We start from the raw sequence: 7806 nt of genomic DNA, 5'->3' as shown, positions 1-7806 counted from the left end.
GAAGTGTGGCATGGAAAGGTTCCATCCTTTTCATATTTAAGGGTATGGGGATGCATAGTTTATGTTAAACGTGACACCCCAAATAAGCTTGAGGCTCGATCCATCAGGTGTATCTTCATAGGATACCCAAAGGATGATATAGGATATATATTCTATGATCCTAGTGAACAAAAGGTGTTTGTTTCACGCAAAGGATACTTCTTAGAAACTAGGTTCCTTATGGAAGGACCTAGTGAAAAGAGAGTGGAACTTGAAGAGGTTCAAGAATCACTGGATGATACACAGTTGGTCGAAACTAGCTTTCAACACGAGGATGTTGAAGATGATCAAATGGTTGATCATACACACGTTGCTCGCAGATCTAATAGGATTAGTCGACCTCCCAAGAAATATGGATTTCTTGTGGATGATTGTTACTTGGTCGATTCGGATGAACCGATCTCCTACACAGATGCTATGTCACAATCTGATTGTGACAAGTGGCTTGAAGCCATGAGCGCCGAGATGCAATCCATGCACGATAACCAAGTTTGGGAATTGGTTGATCGTCCACTTAACTCCAAACTGGTTGGATGTAAGTGGGTCTTCAAAAGGAAGACCGATATGCATGGAAATTTAGATACTTACAAAGCACGACTTGTAGCGAAAGGTTTCACGCAAACTCAAGGGATTGATTATGATGAAACCTTCTCGCCGGTCGCGATGCTTAAGTCGATCAGGATATTATTTGCCATTGCAGCTCATTTTGATTATGAGATATGGCAAATGGATGTCAAAACCGCTTTTCTAAATGGATATCTTGAGGAAGATGTCCATATGGTTCAGCCTGAAGGTTTTGTCGATCCATCTAATCCTGATAAAGTTTGTAAGTTAAAGAAATCAATCTATGGGTTGAAACAAGCATCACGGATGTGGAATCATCGTTTTAATGAAGAAATCAAAGCGTTTGGTTTCGTCCAAAACGGTGATGAGGCGTGTGTGTATAAATGGGCTAGTGGGAGTATAATCATTTTCCTTATTTTGTATGTCGATGATATACTTTTATTTGGAAATGATATACCAAGTATGGAAAACGTTAAAGCATGGTTAAGTAGTCGTTTCTCAATTAAGGATCTTGGAGAAGCGACATATATCTTGGGAATAAAGGTCTATAGGGATAGACAAAGGAAATTGATCGGACTCAATCAAAGTGCGTACATTGATAAAATCCTGAAAAGGTTCAGGATGGAAAACTCTAAGAAAGGTTTGGTACCTATTCCTAGAGGAACCGTGTTGAGCTCATCCCAAAGTCCTAGCTCTAAGGAAGAGCAGGATAGGATGAAGCATGTTCCTTATGCTTCGGCAATAGGATCTATTATGTATGCAATGATGTGCACCAGACCGGACGTCTCGTATGCTTTAAGCATAACGAGTAGATACCAGCACAACCCAGGTGACAGTCATTGGATGGCTGTCAAGAATATATTAAAATACCTTAGAAGGACTAAGGATATGTTTTTAATATATGGGTCTGGTGAGGAGGAACTCGTCGTAAAGGGTTACGTGGATGCGAGTTTCCAAACTGACCGAGATGATTCTCGATCACAGTCGGGATATGTCTTCATTTTGAATGGAGGCGCTGTCTCTTGGAAGAGTTCGAAGCAGGATGTTGTCGCGTTATCCACTACAGAATCTGAGTACATCGCCGCTTCAATGGCAGCCCAAGAGGCTGCATGGATGAAAAAGTTCATCATGGATCTAGGGATTATCTCTTCCATTCAGGAGCCCCTAGAGATATTCTGTGACAATGAGGGTGCTATTGCACAGATCAAGGAGCCTCGTGCTCATCAGAAAACGAGGCACATTGAGCGCAGATTCAACTACATAAGGGATGAAGTTGAAAAGAGAAAGATATGTATTCATAAAGTTCATACCGATCAAAATATTGCGGACCCACTCACGAAGCTCCTCGATAGGCCAAAGCATGAGGGTCATGTTTGTGCATTAGGACTTCGGTATTCTAGTGAGTGGATTTAATCTGTATTTAGTGTTTGTAAAAGAACGAATGTAATGGGTATCTCATGAAAATTAATTATGTTTAATTATTCAATGAGTTATGTTCTAATTTTGCATGTTTAATCCATGAATGACTTATGTTATTCTAAACGTCCGTAGTCGATCATGCTTGTGGGAACAAGTATGAAGGTAAGACTATTATGAACCCGGATTGGTTGATATTCATGTGATGAATATAAGGCATAGGTTTGCCACCAAGGTTCATAGATATTTGTGGGATACAAATATTGGACATGATCCGCTCTCAAGGATCACTGCATGGAGTTAGTGCAACTGATCATAAGTAATCCTTGAGTAAAGGCGAGTATCATTGTGTCCTTTGACCTGAGATGCATATTGGATCTGGCTTTTCATCAAGTCTGATAACTTGACTCTCTTCTTTGTTTTTCGGTAACACGATGACATAAAAGAAAGAGCTCAGATATCATACGAGATGTCAACAAGGATGTATGCAGTCAAGATGGAATTTGTTCCTCTTATGTGTTGAGAGTTTAGATGTCTAAGGCCTGTTAAGTTAAATCAATGAGAGAATGATCAATCTGTGTCTCTCCGTTTTGACAGGACATCTAGTAACAAAGGGATGTAATGATAAGACTTACCTATATCATATCAAGTATGGACTTGAAGGGGATGATGTTATTGAATGGCACTTAATCAAACACACTAGGGGTGGTGACCTGTTGTTAGGCGGTATTCACCATTAGCATTAACTTCTTATGAGTCACGTGCAAGTGGGAGATTGTTGGAATACCATATGCCCGAGACACATAATTAGGTTAATGCGGCTAGCCGTGTTTGATCCAAGTCGGGTCATACCCAATAACGAGTTAGACACACACCAATTATATATTTGTTAAGATAAGATCTATAAAACAAATACAGAACACGATACATTCAGAAAATCGGGTTTCTGAATATTTACTTGAAAGTGTTAAATAAATTAATTGGTTAATTTATTTATTCAAATAATTATTATTGGAATAATTATTTAACTATGTATTCTTTTATAAAATGGTTTATAAAAGATGGGGTGTTTATATATTTTATAAAATATAAAATATAAAATAAAAAAAAAAAAAAAAAAAAAAAAAGGACATAATTGGGGCCGGTTTTGGGTGGGCCCCACACCCCATAGTCTTGATCACATCATGTCATATATTTGGTAATACATACATGATCATATTTACCTAATATCATGGGTGTATGTTGATGTATAATGAAAAGATATGATGATCAAAATATAACATTATTAATACACTTTCAAGTAACAAAAAAATATATACAACTTCTTCCTTTCTTTCTTTCTTATTTTACGGCCAAAAGAAAAAGAAAGGCTCGGGTCTCGGTTTTTCGTGTTCAAGCTTCCTAGCATAGCTCGGTGTGTGTTGAAGGCTCGGGGTATATTCCGTTTGAGGGTTTTCCTTTGAAAGTCTAACATTCACATCATCATCTTCTTCAACCATCTACTAAACTCTTAAAGGGTTAAGAATGTAAGTGTTTACTAGCTTGATAGTTTAGCTTTTCCGTATCATTTGATCCTTGCTTCGGGTTTCTAGTAAATAGATTATTGGTAATCTTATAACATGAATAAACTAGGTTATTCATGAACATATACATATATAAACACATGGATACATATGTTTAGTTTGTCTATCACGTTTCCGCATATATTATAACTAGTTAATCGGTTAACTAAGTTTGTTAAATCCTATAGAAACCCAACAGACACCTCAGTGCTATTATACGGCTTCTTGTCCATGCGCACAACTGCAATATATACAACGGACCGGAGGTGCCTTTAGCCTCTGATGAGGTGGCCTTGCAAAGATTTCTTTACAAACATGATAGTACAACACTGTCCCAACCTATTTTCCCACATTCTTCCAAGTTCTCTAGATAGTTTAAAAATGACAACGATATTCTTTTGTTTTGGTATTAGAGAACAATGTACACACATAAATAAAGGATGACACAACTTGCATGTTGTGTCATCCTTCCTTTCCTTGGCTGGATTGTCAGAATAGCCCGCCAAGATTTTATGATAAACAATCCTTGACTTGATAATGTTATCTACAATAACCATACCTAGCAATATGCTTGGATACCTTACATATGATGTACTTGGTGCGAACTTTCTTTAGGACTCATTGCTACTTCTTTGCCCGAAACTACCAAACCTTCTACGCGTAACCCCATAAATCATTAATGACTTCTAACGTTACCGTCACTTCACCAAATGGTAAATGAATTGTGTGGGTCTCGAAATGCCATCTTTCCACCAGGTATGTTATTAACCCATGATCCAGTAGGCAGTAGCCACAGTCAATTACACCACCAAAAGTCGGGCTCGCGTACAAAGGTTAAATTCCGCTCATGTAGCTCATGCGTATTAAATGTGAGCAAAATTATTGATCACTCCGTTTTTTATCAAGTTCGTCTTGACGACCTGGAACATTTTAAACAAACTGGCAGACTATTTTTCTCGGTGTAAAAATAACAGATCATTATTGGGTGGGCCTTGGTTTAAATGCAACATATTAAGGATTGATGGTAGATACATATGGAAAATAGGGGTTTGAGTTGGAGTGTTTTTTTTTTTTTTGTTTTTTTCGTTTGTGATGCAATCATGCAAAAGTTTATTGGTTTATTAAGAGTTTGAAAGCTACTCTGAGAGTTAAAAAAAACCCTCTGTCAAACACATTTATATAGCTTGAGATGGCTTATAAAACTGTTTGTTTTTCTTACTTGCAACCCTAAACCATTTTTTAGTCTGCAGGCTTATTTTAAGTGAATGCATGGCATGAAAAATATGAAACTTACTAGAATAAATTCTGAAAGCTCAATACAATTCATTCCTGAGAAATCTAAAGTATATATTCTTGTGGTGACAATCCTTTATTTGAGATAGATGATTCCTGGGGTTGTGATTAGTGTCCAGGAGGTAAAAAACAAAAAGAGTTTCTAGATGGTAGCGATTGTAAACGTTGGTTAAAATGACTTTATGTAATCCGCTATCTTAAACAGCGAATTCCACATGTCACATCCCGTTGACGTGGACAACGCTTGTCTAACAATCGGATGACTTGGAAAGACACGTGGAAAGTTTGCTTGCGTGTACTGGTAATCCGCTATCAGATAGAGAATTACCTAAAACCACGTAAATTATTGTCAACCACTTTATTTTCAAATCACCTATATCACCAAAAAATTCCTCTGTAAGTCCTTAAAAACGGATCTTTCAATGTGATATCAACTACCTCGTTGTTATGCGGAATATAACACGAGATGATTCAAGACAAATGTCAGAAATGAAAGTCAAAGACGTGAGACAATTAAGGATCAGAATTCTCATCATGTCCTTGTCCAAGAATAAAATATTGACAACTGCTAATTTATGGCTCTTTGACAGCTCAAACCATAATGTTCTTTCCTTTTATTTATCCTTGTAAATCAATATAAATATGGTGTATGTTTTTCCCTGTAAATGTATCAAGCAATACAAACATATTCTTCAATCATCCTCCTGTTCTATACCAATTTCAAGATGGTATCAAAGAAGTGAATCGATTCACAATCTGCTCATCATATACCCTTACCTCATAAAGCCTTTTTACCATGTCTTCCAACAGTAGTCCAACCGTTTCAAACAACAACGATCTCTCACTTCAATTAGCCAACTTTCTCAATGGAATCCAATCCCAAAATCAAATTTCCAAGCACAACCTATCTGATAGTTTGAAGATTAGTCTCAAACTTGATAACCAGAATTATGCACTATGGGCTCGAATGATCCGAGTAGCCATTGGTGGGAAATCAAAAACACTACTTGGCCATTTGTTAGGAAATCCAACACCACCCAAACCGACAGATGACGGGTATGAGCAATGGGAACAAGACGACCTTGTAGTGTTCTCATGGCTTATTCAGAACATTGAACCAGCTATTGCAAGCAATCTTACTGAATTTCCCACGGCTAAATCATTGTGGGACGCTCTTGTTACCACTTACAGCAGTGGTAAAGATAAACTCCAAACATTTGACTTACATGTTAAAGCGAATGGAATTAAACAGAATGGAATTCCACTAGAGGAATTCTGGATTATAATGCAAGGGATATGGGGGAGAAATCGATAGAAGAGATCCGAATCCCATGACCTCACTAGCAGATATTACCACCTACAACAAAATTCGAACAGAACAAAAGTTGTTTCAGTTTCTGAATGCAATCGATCAGCAATATGCTACAATAAAAAGGGAAATTCTGAGAATGGATCCTTTACCATCAGCCGAAGAAGCTTATGCCGCCGTTCGGAAGGAAGCCGCTCATCAGAAAATCCTTGGCGCAACCCCCGAAAATAAATCGGGAGTGGCGGCGGGGTTAGTCGCATCCCGAACCAACGAAGGTGAAACCCTAGGGCTTGTATCCAAGGGTCAAACACGCAGACCAGATCCACCTTCAAAACCCAGGACCGACAAATCAAAGCTCAAATGTACCCATTGTGGCATGATGAAGCACACTAAAGAACAATGCTTCAAGCTTGTCGGGTTCCCTGAGTGGTGGAACGATGGTCACAAGAAGGGAAAAACCGTCGGAGAAGAAGGAGCAACGGCGGCGGCAGCCGTGGGCAACCCAGAGGTCACCAGAAGCGGCGATGACTCCTCTGGCCATAGCAGTCATCAAACCACCAACTATACCGGTGGGTTTGCGGTGGTGGCTCTATCTAATTCGCAAATAGGTGTTCACGTTCAAACAGGTATAAGGGATGAGGATGTATTCTCATACCCTTATAATTCTAGTTCTTTAGATTTAACCTCCTGTTCTTTAAACAATAATATGACAGGTCCTTATAGTCCTAATAAAACACAAACAAATATTAGTCCGTTTATTGAACAAACTAACCAACAAGTTTTTGGCAAAGCCTGTGTTGCACAAACAAGTCAAAAAAAATAACAGGTCATGGATATTTGATTGTGGTGCTGAAACACCCTAAATTTTTTTTATAAAAATATTTTCACAAAATATATCATAGTAGGTCCCAGTTTACATCCAAAATATGTCACTCGTGGTGACATCTTATTTTATTAAAATATTTATTTTACAACAAAACATATTTATTTAATAAACTTTATTATACAAACTTTTATACACGAGTAGGGTTCTCTTGTCAGTCCAGTCCCGTCCATGAAGCTTCAACCATCTAGGGGTGCTTTTCCTGAAAACATTTTAAAACATATTTTTATTAACTTTCGCTAAGTAAGTACACCATTTTATAAAAATATGTTTTATTTTTATTTGGAATTAACAACCAAATTCCTTGGGATTTCAACACCTGAAATCCTTATATTTACTCAACAATATTCTTTGGGAATTCAACACCCGAATTCCTTGGGATTTCAACACCGAAATCCTTAATTTTACTCCTCATTATTTTTTTGGGAATTCAACACCCGAATTCCTTATGAGCTCATTTTTAAACCATGAGGGTTATTAACTCCCCTTTTATATTTGGGGTTCAACACCCGAACCCCTTAAGATTTCAACTCCCGAAATCTTTTTATATATAGTATTTAAATTTTGGAGTTTCGACTACCGAAACCCTCGAGACTCGTAACCCATATTTTTATTAGAGGCATACCATCATATTTATTTCAAAACTATAGCCTCTTTTTAAGCCACACATTAATTCACATACTTGGACCCGCAATCATTTCTCAAATAATCATATATATGCATATCAAAATAAACATATA

Source organism: Bidens hawaiensis, unplaced genomic scaffold (genome assembly GCF_021521415.1).
Source record: "Bidens hawaiensis isolate Kalapana, Puna unplaced genomic scaffold, B.hawaiensis_p1.1 tig00013744_1, whole genome shotgun sequence".
Lineage (NCBI taxonomy): Eukaryota > Viridiplantae > Streptophyta > Magnoliopsida > Asterales > Asteraceae > Bidens > Bidens hawaiensis.
This window is presented reverse-complemented; position numbering follows the sequence as displayed.